The 25,866-nt window shown below is 41.5% G+C and overlaps 1 long non-coding RNA gene across 1 annotated transcript in view; it reads right to left on the reverse strand.

The window, feature by feature from the left end:
* Positions 1 to 3,805: 3,805 nt before the first annotated feature.
* The window catches only part of LOC137645061 (uncharacterized), a 30,203-nt gene continuing 8,142 nt past the window's right edge, over positions 3,806 to 25,866 (reverse strand). The window contains exons 2-3 of the long non-coding RNA XR_011045273.1: positions 8,951 to 9,795; positions 3,806 to 3,916 (exon numbers count right to left, since the gene is read on the reverse strand). This is a non-coding gene — a long non-coding RNA (uncharacterized lncRNA). The remainder of the gene's footprint in view (positions 3,917 to 8,950; positions 9,796 to 25,866) is intronic.

The following is a 25,866-nucleotide window of genomic DNA, read 5'->3' on the forward strand; positions in this document are numbered from 1 at the left end:
GGACACAAAGGAAGGGAGCTTCCTATTCAATGCAGCTACCTTTGAGTTAGAGAAGCCCCTCTCTTTCATCGAGGATGAAAGTAGAGCTTGAGCCTTAGCATGGTCCATCACTATGACCTCCTTCGGCTCTGTCTCCTCCTTTGAAGCTGGTTCCTTCCTCAGCCGGACATAACAGTCCGGATATGATGCCTTGCTGGGCCAGAATTCCACCCTCCAGGGGAACTGAGCCCAGCTTATCCGAGATGACGATCTTTCCAGTCGTCATCGGCATGTGCTCAGCATACCTCCATGGGTTAGCATCTGAGCACAAGGGAAGGTCTTTCACATTGAGCTTTTTCTGGGGCCCATGTGATTCTGCAAGGCACTGCATTCGCAGTTCCATTGCAGCCGCCTTCTCCTGATTCTCCTTCTGCATTTGTTGGATCATTCCAACAATAGAAGAGAGGGCCTGTCCCAGCTCTACTGGGAGACCGGCCGATGTAGAGGGGCTTGAACTTCATCCTGGGCTTCTGCCAGGAGGTCTTCCTCCTGACACCCGTCCACATCAGATATCCTGTCATTTAGCTGGATGTCTTGCATCGCGACCGCGACTTCAGCATCCACCTGGATCTGAACTTAGGGGATCTCCTCTTGAGGCTGGGGAATCACTGCATCAGCTGATGCCTTAGGGAAAAGATACGCCCTCATCTTCTCACTTGGAAGATAAGGGCCAGAAGTGTTCTTTTGGAAGCCCCTTACCCAGGTACGAAGCTTCTTCCTAGCTATTTAAATGTCTCATTAATCAGGTTAGTGCACACAGTACATACCTGAGGGTCCCAATACCGGAGATCATCCTTGGAGACAGCGTATGCTGCGTGTCTCCTACAAAACTCATGTCCGCAGAGGTTCTTGCTGCTGACATTGCAGAAAGCACTTCCCCACTTCGGAGTGTCCTTCTGTAAAGAGAAGAAATTTCCATGAGTATCAAGTGAACTATGTATCACTGGATATGCATAGTATAGCATAACAATTCAGAAAGGAAAGAGACACACTTGTGTTTCCCTCACAACCCATTGTTGCAGCCTTCCAGATAATAAAATCAAAAATGGTTTATCTCTTCTAGAGTAACCAATGCAAGGTTTCCAGAGGAAACAGGTGGAGCTCACACCTAAGCAATGATTTTAAAATCCTGGATAATAGACAGGGAAGAACTCAGCTTCCTATCTGAGGGCAACAGCAAAGGGATGTGCAAGAAAACACAATAGTGTTAGAAGATACAGTGCTGTACCAAAACCTTTACTATAGTTTTCTTCTTACTGTATATGCTATACAGAAGAATACTAGTACAGTATAGGGGGATGTGTGCCGGCCTGCCTTTGCCGGCCGGCACACACCACAACTAGCTTTAAAGTATACTACTTAACAGCTATAGGGCGGCAGCACTCTGGTTCAAATGCCTGTGCCGGTCGGCAGCAACTGCCGGCCGGTAACAGCCAGTGTTGGCCGGCAATGGCTGCCGGCCAGCAACTACACAAGGTAGTACCCAGCTGCCGGCCACACTCTTGGTGACCGGCAGACAAGGACTGACATAAGCCGGCCGGCAAAGGTACAAGACCGATGCCAGCCGGCAGCAAAAGAACCAGAGAACTACACCTGCCTGGCTGCCGGCCTCATAGGCCGGCAGCCGGGACAGGTACAGCACTAGAAGAAAATAGAATGGATGCCGGGATAAGAGTGTACACTACCTCCAAGCCCGGCAACCGAAAGAGTGCATATAAGGAAGGGGAGAAACTAATTCAGGCTTCCTTGACCAATGCCGTCCGGCTCTGCCGGCAGGCATGGATGAGGGCCCAAGAGAGGTCCGGGCAGCACTCGAAAACATAAGACCCTTGCCGGCCGGCAATGGGCTGAGTCAATTCCACATCCCAACCTATACTAGGTCCAGAAGTAGAACGACGTACAGTACAGTAAGACCCCTGCCGGCCAGCTCTGCCGGCCGGCAAGGTACAGTACAGTAATGGCTAGGCCATTACGGAGATAGAGGGGGAAGGGACAAGAGGGTCCTGCCAACCTTGCTTTAGTGACAGATCACCCGCAGCCAAGAAACTTATCTTAGCCTAAGGGAGATCTAAGGGAAAAGGCCAGCAATACTTGCCAGCTTCCAGAGCACCAAAGCAAGGAAGGCGTTGCTACTCCCAAGGGAAGAACTTATCCTCCCCCGAGAACAGCAACAGGACTTAGTCTGGTCGATCACAAAAGAAGGAATCATAACTACAAAAACCTTCGGTAGTGACCTAAGGGAGCTAAGCTCCCTTTGTATGTGTTAGGTCAGCGAGGGGGACTGCCCCAAGCCAGACAACACAGACTCAGACTAAAAACTCTGTTGTTCTGTCCCTCTTGAACCATAACTACAGGAACAGGAAGGTACAGTAACACCCTAGTATAGTTTTATCGAAAATAAATTCGGAAAAAACCACTTAGGGATAAGCCCAAGGCTTAAACAGAGGGAAAGGGATTGCATACCTTCTCCGAAGAAAAGAAAGCAACCGGGGAGTATGATAAAGTATACTAAGGCTCCATAAGCAATTAGCCTAGGCACCAAGAGAATCGATTACCTAATTCACCGAAACTCACACGTATACAATCTTGGAAATATTCCACACAGTCTAAAATGTATAAAATATAGCCTAAAGCTTCAATAAAATTTTAATTACACTCGGAAAAACCAAAATCATGCATGAAGTACTAGGACCAAACGACTAGGCTACATGGCCTAGCGTAGGCCAGAATGGCGAATACTTCGCCAAATAATACTAAGCACGAAAGGAAATCCTATGTAATGCTAAATAGCTAAAATTTATTAAAGCAAAACAACCAGGAATGTCGCTCTGACTAACTAATTTATACCTAGCGAGCGACAGTGTCCAGGACACCTCTGGTAGGCTACGGCTCTTGTATCAAAGATTAATCCTATTAATCACTCAAAATTTTACCAAGAGCCTACAATTATACATAACAGACACTATACTCAACTTATCAGAGGCCGACGAAGACGAAGAAGCCATGAAAAGTCGAATAAATCCAAGATTTGCGAGAAAAACAGGAAAAAACACCGAGTTGTTAAGCTACGCAAAAAGGAATACAGATGGCGCCAGGATTGGCGCCAGGCACGCATACGAATCGGGGGATAGGGAAGCCTTGGGAGCGGCTCCCCTTTTTCTTTCCCGAATTCGTATCTCGTCAATCACCTCCTACGAGACGAAATCTCTGTCCAGGTTGTAGATTGCCATGTGACGTGTCTAGAATACGTCCTCTGATATGTCGCGATATCCCTTTCACGAGGGATACTCGCTCCAGGAGTTAGAATTCTGGCGCCAGGCACGCATACGAATCGGGGGATAGGGAAGCCTTGGGAGCGGCTCCCCTTTTTCTTTCCCGAATTCGTATCTCGTCAATCACCTCCTACGAGACGAAATCTCTGTCCAGGTTGTAGATTGCCATGTGACGTGTCTAGAATACGTCCTCTGATATGTCGCGATATCCCTTTCACGAGGGATACTCGCTCCAGGAGTTAGAATTCTGGTACCTTAAGGTAAATTCTCTGGGAATATCGCCGTAGTTGTAATATACCCTAGGAAGCTACCCTATAGGAACTTCCATCAGGACGACATGGCTTGAGCCCAAAAATATATATATATAAAATTACAGCCAATTTTCCATAAACTTAACCACTATACCAATTTAGGAAAAAAATAAAGTTTCCTAAACATTTGGTACAGTACTGACAAATACACCCATAAAATTACTTATTTCCGACTTGCCTTATGTTTTGTGCGTTAGAGGTCCAAATAAAGACTGTTTACACAAATGTAGTTGGGTCCAATTGTAGAGGGGAATCACATGTAGTGGGGTGGTTTCTAGGGTTTTGTAGAGATGTCTGTAAAATTTCAATAGAGTTCTTAATTTTTTCCTGAAATTGGAAAATTTTTATTGTGTGCTTATTACACATAAAATTACTTATCAATTTTCTTTGAACTCCTAAGTCAAAAGACAATCATTTACTTGCAATGAATCATCCAACTGGACTAGTTACTCAACACCAATACTTGATGCCTGAATATTGGCTAATAAGATTACTGCTCTGCTAAAACATTAAAGTGCCTTCAACTGTCTTAAAATAAAAAAATTTGAAACTAGAAAAACCTGAATCCTTTAATAGAATAATTATATTACTGCGTAGGTACTTCTTTGCACGTAGCAAGTATGGCACAACCCCACCTTCTGGCTCACTAATTAACCACTTTGACCTTCACCTAGGGCTTGCAAGTGGGATAAACCAGGAAATTTAAAGACACTCAGGTTTGTATACTTCGGAAAAATACAAATTACTTCAAAAATTGGATGCAAATCCTTATCCTTTCCAAGGAGACTTATTTTTAGGTGGGAGGAAGTTCCTGTAACCAAACTGGCTGGTTTAAAATCCCGGGGATATCATACTATCAACATCCTATGACCTAGAAATCAGGCGACAGCTAGGATTCTGTCGTTATGAAGGACCCTATACACTAGGAATGTGTTGTTTCAACAAAGGACTAAATTAAGTCATGGGTTTACCTTATGTTCATCATTCCTTTTATCAAGAGGATTGGTGAAAGCACTTTCATCTTAATCTAACAATTGTAACTCGGTATGGTGCCTTACCTGCTTCAAGTTCCGATCCAATGACAACGGTTCGATCGCTGCACTCGAAGGAGAGGAAGAAAATGAAAAATTACCTAACACTTACTTCAGAGATTGACATCGCAACTGTCGTCTTAGATGAGATGATTTTTGTCCAGTTAGGGAGCTAGGTACACAACACTGCCTGTTGAGCTGCTACCACAGTTCCTAAATAAAATGCAATGATTTCTGGGTGCATTCCTATAAATAGTGGGCTGTGAAGGTTGTCTTGGCCTTTAGGACATCTGCTACAGACTGGATTTTCCGAAAGGATAACATGGTACAATGGACTCCTAATCTGACCTCGTGAGGACAAGGCTGTATCAATTCCTCCGACTCACTTTCTGCATGGGTTTGTGTTGTTAATTTCTTGAAGCCTGTGGTAGATGGTGTTTTTGAGAATTGCTATTTGATCCTGTAAGAACTGATGAAGTTCTGTAGTCGTCTGAAGGCTGCGTGCGCTTCAGGTAGTAGCTTTGTGGTATCTCAGTGCTAAAGATGTAAATTTTGATTGATGGTTACTTCCCAAAGTGAGATGGAAAAGATTAGAATCTCGTATCATTTACAGCTGTATTGAGGATTCGCCACAAACTCTAAGATGAATGAGGGCAACAACTTTCTCACCCCCCCCCCTCAGAACAATTGAGTAGATATAATAAGTTGAGCAGCTCTCCCAATCTCTTCATAGAAGCTAATGGCAATAAAAAAAAACCTTCTCCAACCTTCAAGATTCATTGGGAGCCTTTTTCAGGGACCTCAGAAATCAAGCTGGGTGTACGAGTTCTCTTGAAAGGTAGGAATGCTAAGATCTTCAGGAGCATTGCTAACAAAAGCAGGTCTATGCCTCTCAGTCTGAAGTATCACAAGTCTTAAGCCAAGCCTACAGTTCGTTCACTGGTGGTCGAGTGCCCAGAGAAGCTACAAAGGGAAGCTCCATGCACTCTACAAAGAATGAATGAACTGAAGATTTGGCCGAGTGATAGGCTTTCCCTATGGAAAAACACAAGTCAGTCTGCATCAAGTGAATAGAGGCTCCAAGAGAATTACATTTTCATGGCACCAATCACATTTTTATGCCTCTTAACCCATTCACTACAAGACATTGGATATGCCCTAAAGCTATATACAAGATTTGTTACCATCAGATATACATGGTCACATACCCTATAACAAATTACATTACCATGTTTATTTCTTTTACTGCTGATTACAGAATGAATTACATTTCCATGTTCATTTCTTTTACTGCTGATTACAGAATAAATTTATCAAAAGTTTGCTTTATTTTCTATGGTATTTCACTCTAAACAAACAAAATATTCTTTTCATTCATTGCAAAGTAATTATAGAATAACTTTTCAGAAATTTTTTTATTACAGTATAATTTCATCTTAATAATGGTAAAGCATTATGATAAATTTTATATTTATTGTATATTCATTGAAGTAACTTATTCTGTAAAAATTCCACAATAAATAGCCGTTAAAAGATATAAAGCTACTTTTCAGTAATAGTGGACTCTACATTATACAGAAATGTAATAAAAATAAAAATTTATTTCATTTGATACAAGAAGTATTCTAGAGAGAGCGAGCCTTACCTTATTGCATGTTTACCACCCCCTCTTACACAATTAGGAATAACGGCTAGACTCACAAAGTCTTCATTGGTTAGCTGAAGTGTCATTGTGTGTAACACAGGGCCTATTTTGACGTCATCATAGCGAAGGAGTTAAGACTAACAGTGGCACTGCAAGATAGCCTCCACCAGTGAAGCAACAAGGATGTCACCAAGTTATAGTACCCCTGCAGATGAGGCTGGCACAGCAAGCTGAGAAAAATAGGAAATGCTCTCTGAAACTCATTTAGAAGCATCAGAAGGTCTTGGTACCATTCTGCTTGAGACCACTTAAGAGGCTAATAATGTTATCTTGATGTTTTGGGTAGATAACATCTTGTTAACCTCCCTTTTAACTTGAAAAACCACAAAAAAGCACAGCCATCTAGGACGTCCCACAGATGTTGAAGTCCATCCTCTAAAGCCGCAGCCTGATCGGGAAATGTTAAGCAGTAAATAGGGAGCTTCTCATATCTCATCGCAAACAGGTTGATCACTGGGTAGCCCCACAAAGTCAAGCAGCTCCTTATCATTTTAGGATGAAAGAACAGTGATCAGCCTGTCTTGGTTGACTTTAGTTCGGTGGTCACATTCCTTTTGCTGGGAATTAATTGCCAACAGCTCAACTGTAGTGTTCAGTGCCCACTCGTAAGCTTGCATTGCTAACTCGCAGGTTCTGTGAAACACTACCTCCTTGCTCGTTGCAAGCAATTGTCCAGCACAACTGAGTGACATATCAGCTCCTGCTGTAATGACTGCAGTGAAAAAAGACCTATAAAGAGCTCCTTTCAAATCCAGAAAGTTAATGTGCAGGCTGCTCTTATCCTGTACCTAGCAGCCTGTGATGAATTTGTTCCTTAGATGGGCATTACAACCTTATCTTGATGCATTTGTAAAAAAGAATACCTTGTCCATCAGTCACCAATCTAAACCAAACCTCATTTATTGTTCAAAAGAACTAGCTGATGGAGTGGGTTTCCACTTTATGATCAGTGTGTCTGCTGTCAAAAGACATACTGGTAGATGTTAAAACCATAGAAAAGGCTACACTACTCTTCTGGGTCTTGGGTGCGAAGGACAACTTCTCCATATTTAGCATAATTCTTGGCTCCTGGCATAAGGAGAGAAGTTTGTCCCAATGTTGAAAGAGTTGCCTTCCAAAGGATGAGAGAACCAGCCAATCGTCAAGATACCCAAGTAGCTGAAGGCCATTGGCATGCGTCCAAGAAAAAACTAGCATAAAAATCGAGTGAATACTTGTGGGGCAGTCAACAATCAAAAGCACAGAACTATGAAATGGAAGACTTTTTCCCATAGGATGAATCTAAAGAATTGTCTCGAGACTATTGGATCGGGATCTGGAAAAGTCTCTCTCTCTCTCTCTCTCTTCCAGAAATAGTATACAGTATAATCATTCTTCCAGATGGCTGGTCTTGGGGTACTTGCTCTCTCCTTCTTGAATAGAGTTTGTAGCACAAACTCTTTCAAGGCGGGAAGGTCAATTAGCTGTCCCCAGTCTCGTGTTACTTTTCCATTAGGATTAGTCTACTGTAGAAGACCTGGGGCACATCCAGGACCCCTTGTAGTGTGACCTTTTCAATCCTCTTTTGTACTTCTGCCTGAAGAATCAAGTCTTGCTATGAATTCAGATTGTACGAAAAGTCAGTGAAAGGGAGGTGGCATCAGATTCTGAGGGCTTCCACTGTTCAGCCCTCTATACCAAGTGGTACTGCCACATTGCCTACTGGCTTGCTAAGCATCCCCAACAGCTCAGGGCAATTGCAGGAGTGGAGTTCCTTCCCTAATGGGTTCTAGCTCAGCTAATGGCTAAAATGGGGACAAAATGATTATGCCAAACCTGAAGCTCTTTTAACAGATGGACCTGTTGGTGTAGATACTTTAGCTTTATGAGAAGTAGCAAAGGATTGGAAGCCAGAGTACCAAAGGGAGAACCTAGAGGTCCTATGGATTTTATACAAAGGAAAACCTTGAAGGGGAAGAATCTTGCATGGTCGTCTTTATCATTTTGCCATTCTATTGCCATTGGGAGGATCACTACTCCTTACATGGGGAAGACTTAAATAATCACGAAGACACAAATAGGACACAGAATTGGGATCCACAGCCAAATTCCTCATGAAGGCTCTGCACTGCCACCCGGAAACTACTAGGCAAGATCACATGCCTACACTTAGTTTCTCTACTCGACTTGTCCGCAGCAATCAGAAGTTAAAAAAAGAAGCTCGGGCTACTCTGACTAGGAGGGGGGGCGTGAGGCTTCCATGCTACCCAGCAGTAACTACCAACACCTTATTATAAAATTTTAGCAACAGAGTTTAAGCTTCATTGAAATCATTCTCCTATTCAAGATTGAGGGTTTGTATCAGTGTAAGAACAAATTTTTCAAACTTGTCATAGGAAAAATCTTGTAAAGTGTTATACAAAACATAACTTGGCTCTATCACAGCATAAACTTATCACAATCTCGTCTTCTCTTTCAAAAGAGTATTGTCAAGAGGTCTTCAGTAGAATCATTGACCAAATTGGCCTTTACTTGATATTAAAAGTGAAGGGGAGTGAAAATTAACTTTCTTTTAATAGGAAAAATAAAAAAGTTCAAACTTTATAAACATACCTCAACATCTGTTATTCCTTTTTGATTGAAGTGGTAATCAGGTCAGACTGACATTAAGTTGTGGTTTAAAAATTAAAGTCATTCCTATACAGGCTCCGTCCAAATAAAATTAACTGGATACAACCCAAGTTTATGATTATCAGTACTATTACTATCATTATTATCACTATAATCCATGCTGCAACTCTGCTTAGATAAGCAAACTAACAAAAAGTTAAAAAAGTGATCTGTGACTTCCTGTAATACTGTACAGTACCCACAATTACGCTATATTGACTGAAATTAATCAGAATTACATTCAAGCTTCAAGAAAACTAATATAAAATTTACATAAGTCAGGTAGCCTACTGTATTTACTTTAAGAAAAAGATAAAAGTTACTGAACGGGGTGCTTTAACAAGGATTTTAAGTGATTGATATAATGACTGACATTTATCAGTTACATTCAAGCTTCTTAAAACTACAGTAATGTGAAATTTACATAAGTCAGATACTGTTATCTAAATTATATTAAAAAAAAAAAAAATAAAAGGTAAAAGTTGCTGAGTACTTTAACAATGATTTTAGGGGGTTAACATGATCCAAATCTGGATACAAATATACCGTCCTATCTATTATAACATTTGGGATTTTAAGTTTCTCACGAGGTCTTAATTGTATTGATTTCAAACAGCAATTTACGGTTTTACAAAAAAGTGTAATAAGACAATTAGTCAAGCCGTTTTTCTCAAGAGAATTAACATCGGACTCATTCTCCGATACAACTTGGATTGTATTCAGTATTTTGTGGATCTATAGAAATGACTTTAATCGAAACGACTATACGTTCTGTAACAGCGTCTTGTCTGCAATAAGAATTAACATATATTAATTACTTACTGGATTAAGTTACAATAGAGATCTTCATATATTTTTGGTGGAAATCTTTTTTTACCGTATACTTCTGCTATGGCTATGCAGCTATAAATCTGAAAAATATCCTATTTTCTAATATGGTGGAAATTTATTGGCTTTTGTTTCATTTTGTGTTTTAATTCTAAGTTCTAAATTTATTACTGCTGCCATGTAATTAAGATGCTTCAATACATATAAAAAACTATACAGTGACAATGTCAGATGTCTATGAAGACGAGGTAATGATGAAGGGGAGATGGAGAGGGCCGGGAAGGCTTCTTCACCAACCCATAGATATTCGATGATGACATAAGACTAAGGTTAACTATATTCAGGTGAGAACCATGATATGTGAGGGTTGAAATGTAAGGAGATTAGTGGAAGTAAAACCAATGGAAAGAAACACTGTCAGAATCTCCGTCTCGGTTTCCCTTTGCTCTACATGGCTACACTTTCCCTTACTACAAGTGGATAGTTCTTTCTTCTCTCTGCCTGAACTTTAAGTTACAGTTCCTCATTTACCCCCTTTTCCCATACATTTATACACATGCATAAAAGATAACTTGGCTAGAAAAGCAGCAAAAATGAAAGTAGCATTTGGAATAGGCATACCTAGCACTTTAGAACTGATCACCTTTTTTATTTCTTGATTGAAATTTATAAATCAACATAGTAAATAACCAATTAAAGTTTCTGAAAAAGCTACAAATTTTATATTTGTATATTTTTCCAGTTATTTATATGGGGTTACTTCTAGATTTGTTTTCTGCAGCCAGACATTTAAGAAGAAATAAGATGATTACGTCATGCTGCGTTGCTGGGCAACTGCTGTGCACGGCTCTTCTATCAAGCGCTTATTCTCAAAACTTCTAGTCAATGATTTCAGGGGCGGCTGAGGTGGGACCTTTGGTAAATGACTCGCATTTGTATAACTAGGATAAATACAAATATAAAAAAATTTGCACATGTAGTTTATTCCTACATGAATTAAAACTTCCGAGTCATTTATATGGGGAGTCTTCCTTCGGTAGTAGGAAGTTTTAGAGAAGGTAGGTGGTCTGCCTTTCTCTTAAGATACAATAACTATAGTAATACCAAAGTTCACAGTGAATTACATATGTGAACAGTGCAGCGGGCTCATAAGAGGCAGGGCCCTCTATTCCATTCTAGAAGGATTTGCTACAGTGAAGTAATATGAACTTCAAATAACTCGTATTATCATATTCAACATATCATCAATATAGCAGCCAATACACAAACAAAAAACAAATAAGGCATTCTTACTTGCATTAGGGAGACTTCAAGAGAGGTCTTCAAGTTTGATAAAAATCACCCGGCATTCTTACTTGCATTAGGGAGACTTCAAGAGAGGTCTTCAAGTTTGATAAAAATCACCTTTTTGTTTTTATACTCATATCCACACACAGGCAACTTGTACAATGTCATCTTGTTTAGATACAGCGGCATGTTCAGATTTGTTAATCACAAGTTCAGCCTAACTATATTCTTCAAAGAAATTCTTAGTAGGGAATTAATAGTTACACTCTACTTCCGAGCATTATTAGGCTTGGAAGGTGATGCCTGCTTTGAGCATGAAGGCACTGTTAACTCTCATGAGGGGGACGCAGTCGAAGCAGTATGACCGTATCTCTCGACTCATTCCAGATGCTCTTTTGAGTAGTTTTCTGCCAAGGACCCCTAGGGATACAAGGCAGGCCTCTCTCATAAACCAGTTGGAGACTGGTAATCAGGATCTTCCAATAAGGTTGCCTCGGTATGGGGGGAAACGATGGGCTCAATTCTAAGGTTCTTCCAGGAACAAAGATATGCCTTTACTGTTCTAATTGGATTAGTTTCTAAAGGGGGTGAATATCCTATACTCCTAATCTGATGAATATAAATTTCCACTCAGCGTACTCGTAGGAGTAAGGGAGATCTAGGCTTGACAGAATAAGGATAGAAGCACCTAACAGATCCTGCTCAGGAAGCACAGCAACCATAGCCAAGATATCCACAATAAGATCAGGATCAATCTCATCCTGCACATTATTAACATGATAAAATACGGCCATCATCCTACATGACATGAATCTCAAGAGGTCTTCTGACACAAAGAACTGAGGGAGCAGATAACATTCATCACCGAACCTAACTTGGCCTTCTTCTCACTGGTAACGGAAGGTGAAGGAGGGGAACTATTTCTCTTGGCTTGTTTCTTACAGCAAAATCAATATCTATCCCATTGGAAGGATGACCACTCCCTACAATACTCATTTGGAGATTACACCGAACATAATCTACCTCAACACGATGGACAAATCGGGTGAGGATCCACTTCTACCTGGCTCATGAATGTACCAAAATGGAAACCATTTAGGCCCAAGCAGAAACGCACCGAATTCGACAATGTCGAAAAGCTCGCACACGTAACTCAAATAATGAAGTACTATACACAAGTGACAAAGAATGTCATACACACAAAAGACAAGTAAAAGCACTGTAAGGGCAAGAGTAGGCAATACAGTTGTCTGAGAAGGAATGCATACCCAGCTTCCTTCATGGCCCGAAGAGTTCTGACTAAGCGCTTGATAAAAGCATAGCCCAATATGGCAAGCTCTTGATACAAGCGTAACGCGTCATGCGCAGCAGTTGCCCAGCAACATACCATTGTATTATACCATTTCCTTTTTAATTGTCTAGCCGTAGAATATGAAACTAGAATCAACCCCATATAAAAGACTCAGAAGTTTGTTTCTACATAGGAATAAATGCCAAATTCTTAAAATAATCTATATTTTTCCCTAACTACTGTAGCGTGTAAAAACAAGAGTACTTTATTATAGGGAATATATATACTGTACAGCAAATGCTGGAACATGGCAGTTAAAATAATATTAGAGGTGCAAGCATACCAGCATAGCATCGAATGCTAATAGTGTAATTTTTCATAGATTTATCATTCATCACAGAGCACAATGCACGTATAGAAGAACATGACAAATTCGTAGATAATTTGTATTTTTCCTAACTATACAAACCTTAGCTATTTAATAGGGGTTATTACTTCCGGCGTAGCTGAAATGACGATCCATTAGAATTTTAACGAGAGTTTACTACCCCACCGCTAGTTAGCAGGGGGTAGGGAGGGTAGCTTGCTACCCCCCCCCCCCTCACACACACACACCTGTGCTTGAGCTCACTTTGCTTAGAGGTAGGACTTCAAGGGGGATAGGGCTGGCAGGCAAGTTTGATTAAATAGCTAAGGTTTGTATAGTTAGGAAAAATACAAATTATCTACGAATGTCATTTGTTCCATAACCGACATACAAACCACGCTATTTAATAGGGGTGACTCACCCATTAGGAAGGCTGGAAAGTCCCGGCCAGTACTGGCTTTTGGCTTTGCCCGGGACTCAGTATCGGAGTGTGTCAGCACTCAACAATAAGGAATGAATTGAATATAGGATTTAGGCATTAAGCCAAGCACTGGGCCATCAAAGGCCATTCAGCGCTATATAACGAAAATCATTCAATCATATCTGTACACTCACACCATTTAGTATCATTTTAACCTTTAATACAAATTGTAACACTTTCATACAATAAAATCTAGATGTGAAATAAATAGGGATTAAAAGCGTAAAATAAATAAATAAAATAATAAAATCAATTATAGCTCGTAATATAACCCAATACTTTGTATAAATTTTCTCAAGTTCAGGGTATTAGAGTTTTCCCCCAGTATATCTCTTAAAGGTTTGTCCTGGAGTAAATGTGTCCTCCTCTGAAGATTAAAAACAGGACCATCGACTAAAATATGTTTGACATCCATTGTCACTTGACAGGTATTACAAAGAGGTGCCTGTCTCCCTTCCCCACTCTTCATTAAATAATTGTGCGTTGCATGTGTATGGTCAATACACAGCCTAGTTAAAATGATGGTATCCCTTCTACTTGTAGAATTACAAGATGACCATTTATCCACCAATGGGTGGATTTGTTTCAATTTTGTATTGGTGGTCAGTTCAGACCATCGAGCTTGCCACTTATTTTTACAGTAAAGATGAATCTCACTTTTAAGATCTTTGTAAGGAGTACTCAAGGGGGATGGATTACTTAGCCCTGAAGCTTCCTTTGCTGCCTTATCTACTTGTTCATTTCCATCCACCCCAACATGGGCAGGGACCCAACAGAAGTGAACACTGATACTCTTCCTAGACTGCAGAAGTACTAACCAGTCCTGCACCTCTTGTACTAGATGATGGCCAGGCATAATTTTTTTAATGAGAGTAAAACACTACTGGAATCCGTAAAAATTGTATAAAAACTATTTTGGTTGCCATTTTTAAAAATATGTTGGACTGCGAGAATTATTGCGTACAGCTCAGCAGTAAAAATTGAACAAGAGGATGGGAGTTTCCTTCTAATAACAATATCCCCCACCACAGCTGCACTTCCAACTCCTGCAGCCAATTTGGAGCCATCTGTAAAAACATGTTTCCCATGATGTTGAGCAGCATGATTTAAAAACTCACTTTTCATTACCCTACTAGGTAAGGTATTTTTCCCTCCTGCCATAAAACATACTTTAACAGATGGATTACACCAAGGAGGAGACTTGGGATATCCTACCTCTGCTATCTGTGCTGTTAACAAGCCTACCTCTCTAGCATCATTTTTCAGCAGTACTTCCAAAGGCTTAGGCACTCTAGATCTGTTGGGAGCCTGATCTAAAGGCGCCCTAACATATTTACAGTTAGGATTGTTTCTCACAGCAAGGGACCTAGCTAAAAACCTCAAACTCAACTCCTCTCTGCGAATGGAAAGGGGAGGTATGCCAGAATCAACATAGAGACTATCAATGGGAGATGTTCTGTAAGCACCTGTGCAGATGCGAAGCCCAGCATTGTGAACAATATCAAGTTTTCCAAGTAAAGTCTTTGTAGCTGACCCATATATTTGGCATGCATAGTCTAACTTGCTCAGACACAAAGATGTATAAATTCTAAGCAAAGTTGTTCTATCAGCACCCCAATCAAAATGCGATACCACTTTCAGAATGTTCAGTGACTTCTTAACCCTGATAGATAGGTCATTTATATGGGGACCAAATGTCATTTTCTTGTCGAAAATGACTCAAAACTTGACACTATCCTCATATGGCAAAATACAATCATTTAAGAAAAGGGTGGGGATCTCTTCCCTTTTACGAGTACAAGTAAAGCGAATGGCTTTGGTCTTCTGAGGAGAAAACATGAATCCACGAGAATTTGCCCATGCGGAAGCAGCATTTATTGCAATTTGAAGATTTTGGCATGCTTGTAGTGCATATGATCCACTACAATAAATTGCAAAGTCATCGACAAATAGTGACCCTTGTATGCCAGGAGGTATGTGACTAATGAGACTATTAATAGCAACAGCAAACAAGGTCACACTCAATACGCTGCCTTGGGGAACACCTTCTTCTTGCATGTAGGATGAAGATAGTTCTGACCCTTCTCTCACTTTAATTGAGCGGTTTGATAAAAATTCTTCAATAAAAGAGAACATATGTCCTCCTGTACCCCACGAGGCCAATTGCTTTAAAATACCACCCCTCCAGGTGGTGTCATATGCCTTTTCGAGGTCAAAAAACTACACCCACCACCTGGTTTTGGTTAGAAAAAGCATTTGAAATTTCCCTTGATAACATCAGCAAAGGGTCTAGAGTACTTTGGTTCTTCCTAAAACCAAACTGTCTGTTAGATAAAAGATTTTTTGATTCTAGATACCACACAAGTCTGTTGTTGATCATTCTCTCAAATAGTTTGCATATGCAACTGGTCAAGGATATGGGCCTATAACTGGATGGCAGTTCTGGGTCTTTACCAGACTTGTGGCCTGGAATTACAATTGAAGTAATGCCAGGAATCAGGAAATGTATGGGAAGCCCTTAGACCATTAAAGGTTTCTAATAAAAATTCCTTGGTATCCACTGGAAGATGTGATATCATTTCATAGCGGATGCCATCCTCACCTGGGGCAGTTCAAGAAGAGCTAGAGATAGCATTTTGCATCTCCTCCATACTAAAAGGCAGGTTAAAAGCTTCAGTATTTGAAGAAGCAGGAGGAACAACAGATGTTGATGCTCTAATTTGTTGAAATGCTGGGGAATAGTTGTCAGCACTTGATACATGGGCAAAGTGCTTAGCAAGAACCTCTGCTACATCTTTGGGGTCAGATATATATCTATTATTTTCCCTTAATATTGGTAGAGGCTTAGGGACGAATTTACCTTAAAGTTTTCTAATCTTGTCCCATATTTCCTTTGAAGGAGTTTTGGTATTAAAATTAGATATATATTTCTTCCAAGATGCTCGCTTTGCTTTTTTAAAAGTTCTTTTTTGTTTGGCACAGGCTCTGAGGTACGCTATTCTATCTGCTACATAGTTTGTTCTCAAGTATCTTCTGAAGCAAGTTTGGGTCACTTTTCTTGCGTTGGCACATTCTTTACTCCACCAAGGAACTACAGAGCGATGAAGTAAACCGCATGTTTTAGGTATAAACTTGCTAGCATTATCATCAATAATATTTTCAAGATGTTGATAGGCATGCACTGGAGATGTAAATTCATCATACTCTTTATTGGTGTGTGAACAGTTTTCATAAGCTGCCCAGTCTGCCTCATCTATCTTCCATTTTGGTGGACACTGAGAAGGAAGATTATGGACATAATTTAACATTATTGGCCAATGGTCACTGCCATGTAGGTGTTCATTTACTGACCATAGGTAGTCCAATCGAATGGATGAGGAACAGATTGACAAATCAATGGCTGATGTAGAGTTGTGGAATACATCATACCTAGTTGGAGAACCATCATTCATTAGTATTACATCATTGTTGTCGATTAATTCTTCAACAAGATTACCCCATCTATCGCGCACATTTCCACCCCATAAAATATGCTTTTCATTAAAATCATGATCTAAGAGGAAAAGTTCTAAGGATGGTTCAATATATAGCGAGCATAAAGTAATTTTTTTCTCGATATGAGTTCTAACTGCACATGCCTGTAGTGGTGTATTGAGTAGGATTGTTTCAAATTTTACAGATTTGTGAATAATAAAACCTGTACCACCTTGAGCTCTTGCAGCTTACAAAGGAGGGGATCTACAAAAATGATAATTGAGTGCAGGATTAAATGGTTTGTCACTGATCTTGGTTTCCTGTAGACAAATTACCTTCGTGTCTGAGTCCCTGGTTAAAGTTTTTATTTGCTCAATGCTAGTACTTAGACCTCTGCAATTCCACTGGATGATAGACATTATCTTTTGTTATTATTTTTCTTTGTCTCATTTGTCTTTTGGGACTTTTCAGATGAAGCCATGTAAGGCTTGGAGAGGGAAGGCTTTACTAGGCCACCACTCTTCTTTTCTTTATTTCTAGGATCTTTATAAGAGTCAACCTTAGGATCATGAGCAGTAGGGCACTTACCTGACTTAGATGAAGGTGAGGATGATGGGGACCTTTTCCTCTTTGGAAGATCTTGTTTTCCAATCTCCATCAAATCAGGTAGAGATTCTGCCTGAGACAATACATTTAAGGTGGTGGAAGCCACATTGGCTTCCTTGGAGGATTGTGCTAGAACTTCAACAGTTCGAGCACTTAACCCAGAAGGCTGGGCTACTACCTCTAGGGGAGATGCTCCTATCGGTGACAATACTTTTGGTGTGTTGGAAACCATATTGACCTCTTTGGAGGTTTGTGCTCTGGCTTTTATAGGCTGAGCACTTGACCCAGATGGCTGGGCTACTACCACTAAGGGAGATGCACCTGACGGGCCAGGTGCTGCCACTGGTCCCCCTGTGGTAGTAAGGGGTTGTGGATTATAATCTTTTGGTGGCATCTTAACCGCGCGAGCAAAATTAAGTTGCCGATAGAGTAAATGCATTGCATAACCTACACTTATATGTTCAGCATTTGCTTTCAAGATTGCAGCTTCTTCTTCCTTGTATTCTCTACATCTTTAATCATTTGATTTATGATGATCTTTACAGTTTGCACATGTTGTATCTCTGTTGCATTGGCCATGTTCTAACAAAGAACAGTTAATACAGATCTTCGTATTATTGCAGTACCGGGAAGGGTGACCGTACTTGAAACAATTAAAGCATTGTAAAGGCCTTGGTTTATATTCTCGAACATGTACTCTTTCATTCTCAATAATTATATGATCTGGTATAACAGGGGTTTCAAATGTTAAAACTACCATGCTTGTTTGAGGGATCTTTCTTACTTACCAAACATTAGCAGGGCACATGCCCAGAATTTCTGGTTCTGAAAATTCATATAAATCTTTATCAAAAACTTCTCCTTTACCATAGCTGAAGCTCATATGTGGTTTAATATCCTTAATAGGATCAATTTCTGCAATCTTCATGCCACAAAGCATGTGAGCTTGAGTATCTGATTTTGCATTAATCAAAACAGATTGCTTACCGTATCTACTAATATCCTTACTTTTAATTAAACCAACTTTTTTTTTGTATAAATTTACTAATCTTATAAGTTATAATTATCTATCTTCCCAGATGCAATTATCCATGTTGGGGGCTTAGGGGTTCTTACTTCTGGAAGTCTATGCTCTATTTCTTTTTCCATCCATTCTTATGGTTTATATACCTCTAGGTGTCTTGGTGCTTTATCACATAGAGCCTCAAAAATCATACAATTGTCAATTTTTATGCTCTCTAAATTTTTATTTGCTTCTAAAGCAATCTCAAAACTTGAAAATGATACCCAAGCTTCCCAAAAGCCTTTACTACCATTAAGCTCCATTAAAATTTCTTTGATGGCCCCAAATCTACAGAAGGCTTCATGAATTATGTCATAGCTACAACCAATTGGCATGTTTTTCAAGTGGAGAATTTTCAGATTTTTTGTTGGATCTGGTAATGAGCCAGAACCAGAGAGTAAAGTATTACTGTCATTACAAGAATCATTTTCCTCCAGTGCCGATAAATTGTCTTTAACAACACTGGTCAGAGAAGTATTGTTGGAGGAATCCTTTTTATTGCCGAGGTTGTCAACAGAGCTTTCCCCATTTAAACAAGCAGATGTCGTCAACGGTGTCTGGGGTTCGCCATTTGATCCAGGGGTACTAGGAATATTAAGTTTACTCATTAATTATTTTTTTGGGGGGGAGGGAAGGGGTCATAATAACAATGAAAAAAAAAAACAATGGAAAAAAATAAAGTTTAAGGGAGAGAAAAAATTAAGACTGTCTGAAATTCCAAAGAAGACACCGTTAGCCTTTCCTGGAATTAATTTCTCCATCAATGACACCTGTGAAGGCTGCTTACCAAATGTCCACTCCCTACCCTACCACAAAGGGATGGTACCACTATGATTAGAGTGGCTCAAGTGTATGCCAAACCCGCTTGATGGGACTGAGAGCATTTCAAGAATACAATCATCCCTACTCTACTCATAGTGGCAGGCAAACTGGACAGAATACCGAGAGTCCTATCTCAATGAAATCGCTAACCCCTCGAATCCGAAGGCCAAATTTCCTACGAGATAGTTCCGCGTGCCAGTATGGGAATACTGACACTCCTAGGGGTCCAAACATTTTTGGGCAGTTGGCAAGACCACCACAGCTCACACAATTGATTTTGAAATAAAAACCGATCATGGATACAATGTCCCCTCTAAAAAAAACCTGGACAGTGAAATGGGTAAGAGAGCTTTGACAGCAAGGTTGGAGACAGCTGATACTTATGAAGGAGGAATAAGCAATAAGAAGTAATAGAAAAAGAATGAGAGAAATTTAGAGTCAAACTGAGGAAAAGAAATTCCCCAGTTCGAGAGCCCTCTTGCCCGTCACAAGCCTTCAGCACGGGAATGATATGCCGTGCTGAAGCCCAATGACTTCATCAAGGCATTCTCTCGTTAAGAGGGTTATCTCTTCTTGAGGAGGCGGCGTAGTGTCTCCAGGCATGAAGCCGAAGCGACGCCCCGCCTCGTGAAAGATGTTGCAGTGTGGTTGTTTGAGTAGCCTGTGCCGTGGGAGAAGCTCTCCCGGGAGTTCCGTCAGGGAAAGCAGAGGGTCCGGAAACCGTTCTGCGTATAGTCCCAGTGGAGCTCTCAGGGCCATTGAAAGGTTGACAGACAACCTGGTCTTGTTGAGACCCATTCTCAACAGACAACAAAGGAGGGAAGACGCAAGCGTCGATGTTGTCCCACCATCACCGGAATGCATCTTGCCAGAGTGTCTTGGGGTCTGAGGCTGGGGGGAAGAACAGCGGAAGCTTGAGGTTCCAAGTTGTTGCAATCAGGTCCCCCAGGCCGGGACTTGCTGGTTACTCAAGGCCAAAGACCCCCAGGTACACTCTTTCTACGAGGCTCTGCTCAGATAGTCGGAGAGAACGTTCCTCTGCCCGGAATGAGCGAGCCGATGGTGGTATTGAGAGGATCTCAAATCATCTCAGTATCTCTACTGCAAGATGCGAAGGTATGAAAATGCGTCCCTTGCTGGTTAGAACACGCCAGTACCATGAAGTCGTAGAGCACGGAGCGACTCGGCAGGAGCTGTAGGATCTGGAGAGGGTTTGCGGTCAAAATAAACGTTAAATTCGTTGGAACTACACTATTTCTGATGCAACAAATATATTTTGGTAATTGTGTAGGAGACCTCCGCGCTCGATTTAAAAGTTTCTAAAAGTAGAAAACGAAAGAAAACAGTAAATTAGAGCTACAGTTACCTTGAAACTGTGAGATATTCCTCCTACAACCACCTAACTCTTACACAGAAAATGTAAGCATAAACCTACTCCTACAATTATGGGGGACCCCAGTGGGAAGCGGGGTTTTTGGGTGGGGGGAGGAGGAGAAAAGTGATTTTTCGGGGCACTACCGAACCTAATACAACTACCTACCCTACCCTGGGGGCCATGTACCCCTACCTAGGCCTACCGGGGGGGGGGGGGGGGCCTCTGCCCCCCCTGCGACCCCCACTTAAGGCCACAGTAATTTTCAGGGCACCACCGAACCTAAGACACCCACTAACCTAGCCTATGGGGCCCTGTACCCCTACCTAGGCCTACGGGGGGGGGGGGGGGGGGGGGGCCTCCGCCCCCTGCGACCCCCCCTTAAGGCCACATTGAGTTTCAGTTCAAACGAAACAAATTAAAATGAAAACGCCTTTTGCAAAAAAAGGAATACAAACTTCAAATTAGTCTCAATATCTAACTTTGCGTTTCCAAACCATGTACCTTTGAAACAAGACACGAAAAAATTGCACCTCCTCTTCCTTTTCCCACCAGTAACCACACTACGATCACACCGGAATGCTAATTTGTTGTAATCTATACGGCACACATTTTCACAATTAGGGCACTTTTTCTCTGCCAAAATCAAACCATGACGTTGAGCAAATGCAATTAGCAAATCAACTTTCCCTGAATAATGTATACAAAAATCCCCATAAGAAATAAAGCAATTGTCACAAGTGACACAGTCGGAACGGGATGAAGGTCCTGCTAATTGCTCCATACTTCACGGCAAAATGAGCTTTTCAGTTTGAAGAGATATCCGAGACGTGCAAAAATATTCCTCCGCGGAACTTCACGTAAACTGTGGTAACTGGTGGAAAAATAGCAGGGATAAGTGAAGTAATAAGTGTTAGCATTGGCTAGATTTGTAAAAACCGCCATGATTGGTTTTCAAACAGTGTGACGTCAAGAAAACACCTGTTATTGGTTAGAATTGCATTGAGAACTAGTCTGCCATACGCAGTAAGGCGGTGAAACAGCTCATTTTAGCCAAGACATCACACAGTAAACAAAAACAAACACTTAGAAAAAATCCAAGTGAAACATAACTATACACACGAATATCTTCGTTAAATAGAAGCTGCTCATATATTGACTATTATATAAGCGTTCTATATGATATAATAGTGAATTGTAGGTGTTTAAATTCTTCAAGATCTTCCGCGGAGCTCTCCTACACATTTACCTATATTTTCATTCCAGTTTCCCCATAATGGTTGAAACTGTAATTTTACCAAAAATATATTTGAAGGCTTTGTGAAAACTTTGCTATCTTAAATATGAAAAAATTACAGGTGCATTTGTTCGCTTTTTACACGAACGTCAACAAGACTGTACGGCCGAAAAAGAATAATTCATGAAAACTATCCATTATGACTTTCTCTTAAAGGGAAATGTGGGTAAGGAGCCCATGATAAGTGAACACAATATTAATAAAAAAAACCCTGCCCAAGGACTCCAACAGGGAAAAATAGCCGAGTGAGGAAAGGATCTACAGAAATAACTAAGCTATACAAAAAGTTATGAACAATTGAAATATAGAGAAAAGTAACAATAAAACATTTTTTATAATGAAAAAAAAAAAACTATTCTTAATACTAAGGGGGTTAAAAATAAAGGAGTTAAGGGGCATGAGTCGTCGTCATACACACTGAATGCCTTAAATAGTGGACCTCATTACCTGCCCAATGGTACATCGAAGTAACGCTGCCCGGAACAAATGAGCATTAAAATGTTATTATCCAAGCGAAGCAAAGACCATTCTGAATTGGTGTATAGAAAACGGTCCTCAATAGAGCTACCTCAGAGGCAGTGACTCAGTAGGGGTTGATTCACCCTATTATATTAGCACGAAATACAATTAGGTTAAATTTCCGGTTAATGTCAAGGAGAGGGCCGCATGAAGATATCAGTGATATTCAATGAATTTTTACTAGAATGTGTAGGAATGTATGTAAATAGTAGTATATGAGCGAAGTAATTTAGTGAAATTCAATAAGCCGAAATATCGACTATCAAACTCACTCTACTCTTGTCTTCCTCCCAGAATTTTTCTAAGTCTGTTGTTATTGTTGACTGTCTTGTTTTTAGCTCAAATGAGCCCTGTAATTACTATAATCCGCAGACAAACTAGTCCACTATGACGTCTTACATGTTTGGCCCCAAAAATCACTTTGGCCTTAAGAGAGGGGGTCGCAGCCCCCCCCCCCCCGGTAGGCCTAGGTAGGGGTACAGGGCCCTAGGTTAGGTTAAGTGGGTGTATCAGGTTCGGTAGTCCTCCGAAAATCACTTTTCTCCCCCTCCCCCCACCCAAAAAACCTGCTTCCCACTGGGGTCCCACATAATTGTAATATGTTATTTTCATTAGTAAAATAAATTTTTGAATATACTTACCCGATGATCATGTAGCTGTCAACTCCGATGCCCGACAGAAATCTACGGTCGGGATACGCCAGCGATCGCTATCCAGGTGGGGGTGTGCTCAACAGCGCCATCTGTGGTCAGGTACTCAAGTACTTCTTGTCAACAAGACCTCAATTTTCTCCTCGGTCCACTGGTTCTCTATGGGGAGGAAGGGCGGGTCCTTTAATTCATGATCATCGGGTAAGTATATTCAAAAATTTATTTTACTAATGAAAATAACATTTTTCAATATTAATCTTACCCGATGATCATGTAGCTGATTCACACCCAGGGTGGTGGGTGGAGACCAGCATACATGTTAACAAAGAAGCTAAGTATCCCGTATTTCATTTTATTAGTTATTCAAAATAACAAATATAAAATAAATAAGTACCTGGTAAGGAAGTCGACTTGAACCATTACTCTGCCTTTATTAAGTACGTCTTCCTTACTGAGCATAGCGGTCCTCTTAGGATGCTGAACGACTCTTAGGTGCTAAGTATAAAGGGCTGCAACCCATACTAAAGGACCTCATCACAACCTCTAACCTAGGCGCTTCTCAAGAAAGAATTGACCACCCGCCAAATCAACCAGGATGCGGAAGGCTTCTTAGCCGACCGTACAACCCAAAAACAACAATAAAAAGTATTCAAGAGAAAGGTTAAAAAGGTTATGGGATTATGGGAATGTAGTGGCTGAGCCCTCACCTACTACTGCACTCGCTGCTACGAATGGTCCCAGGGTGTAGCAGTTCTCGTAAAGAGACTGGACATCTTTGAGATAGAATGATGCGAACACTGACTTGCTTCTCCAATAGGTTGCATCCATAACACTCTGCAGAGAACGGTTCTGTTTGAAGGCCACTGAAGTAGCCACAGCTCTCACTTCATGTGTCCTTACCTTCAGCAAAGCAAGGTCTTCTTCCTTCAGATGAGAATGAGCTTCTCTAATCAGAAGCCTGATGTAGTAAGAAACTGCGTTCTTAGACATTGGTAGCGAAGGCTTCTTGATAGCACACCATAAGGCTTCTGATTGTCCTCGTAAAGGTTTTGACCTTCTTAGATAGTACCTAAGAGCTCTGACTGGGCAAAGTACTCTCTCCAGTTCGTTCCCCACCAAGTTGGACAGGCTAGGGATCTCGAACGATTTAGGCCAAGGACGTGAAGGAAGCTCGTTTTTAGCCAAAAAACCGAGCTGCAAGGAACATGTAGCCGTTTCCGATGTGAAACCTATGTTCCTGCTGAAGGCGTGGATCTCACTTACTCTTTTAGCTGTTGCTAGGCATACGAGGAAAAGAGTTTTTAATGTGAGGTCCTTAAAAGAGGCTGATTGGAGCGGTTCAAATCTAGATGACATAAGGAACCTTAGGACCACGTCTAGATTCCAGCCTGGAGTGGACAACCGACGTTCCTTTGAGGTCTCAAAAGACCTAAGGAGGTCCTGTAGATCTTTGTTGGTGGAAAGATCCAAGCCTCTGTGGCGGAAAACCGCTGCCAACATACTTCTGTAACCCTTGATCGTAGGAGCTGATAGGGATCTAACGTTCCTTAGATGTAACAGGAAGTCAGCAATCTGGGTTACAGTGGTACTGGTTGAGGAAACTGCATTGGCCTTGCACCAGTTTCGGAAGACTTCCCATTTAGACTGATAGACTCTGAGAGTGGATGTCCTCCTTGCTCTGGCAATCGCTCTGGCTGCCTCCTTCGAAAAGCCTCTAGCTCTTGAGAGTCTTTTGATAGTCTGAAGGCAGTCAGACGAAGAGCGTGGAGGTTTGGGTGTACCTTCTTTACGTGAGGTTGACGCAGAAGGTCCACTCTTAGAGGAAGAGTCCTGGGAACGTCGACCAGCCATTTCAGTACCTCTGTGAACCATTCTCTCGCGGGCCAGAGGGGAGCAACCAACGTCAGCCGTGTCCCTTTGTGAGAGGCGAACTTCTGAAGTACCCTGTTGACAATCTTGAACGGCGGGAACGCATACAGGTCGAGATGGGACCAATCCAGCAGAAAGGCATCCACGTGAACTGCTGCTGGGTCTGGAATCGGAGAACAATACAATGGGAGCCTCTTGGTCATCGAGGTAGCGAACAGATCTATGGTTGGCTGACCCCACAGGGCCCAAAGTCTGCTGCAAACATTCTTGTGAAGGGTCCACTCTGTGGGGATGACCTGACCCTTCTGGCTGAGGCGATCTGCCATGACATTCATATCGCCCTGAATGAACCTCGTTACCAGCGTGAGCTTTCGATCTTTTGACCAAATGAGGAGGTCCCTTGCGATCTCGAACAACTTCCTCGAATGAGTCCCCCCCTGCTTGGAGATGTAAGCCAAGGCTGTGGTGTTGTCGGAGTTCACCTCCACCACCTTGTTTAGCTGGAGGGACTTGAAGTTTATCAAGGCCAGATGAACCGCCAACAACTCCTTGCAATTGATGTTAAGTGTCCTTTGCTCCTGATTCCATGTTCCCGAGCATTCCTGTCCGTCCAATGTCGCACCCCAGCCCGAGTCTGATGCATCCGAGAAGAGACGGTGGTCGGGGGTCTGAACAGCTAAAGATAGACCTTCCTTGAGAAGAATGCTGTTCTTCCACCACGTTAGAGTAGACCTCATCTCTTCGGAAACAGGAACTGAGACCGTCTCTAGCGTCATGTCCTTTATCCAGTGAGCAGCTAGATGATACTGAAGGGGGCGGAGGTGGAGTCTCCCTAACTCGATGAACAGGGCCAGCGATGAAAGTGTCCCTGTTAGACTCATCCACTGCCTGACTGAGCATCGGTTCCTTCTCAGCATGCTCTGGATGCACTCT

This window comes from Palaemon carinicauda, chromosome 8, assembly GCF_036898095.1.
Source record: "Palaemon carinicauda isolate YSFRI2023 chromosome 8, ASM3689809v2, whole genome shotgun sequence".
Taxonomy (NCBI): domain Eukaryota; kingdom Metazoa; phylum Arthropoda; class Malacostraca; order Decapoda; family Palaemonidae; genus Palaemon; species Palaemon carinicauda.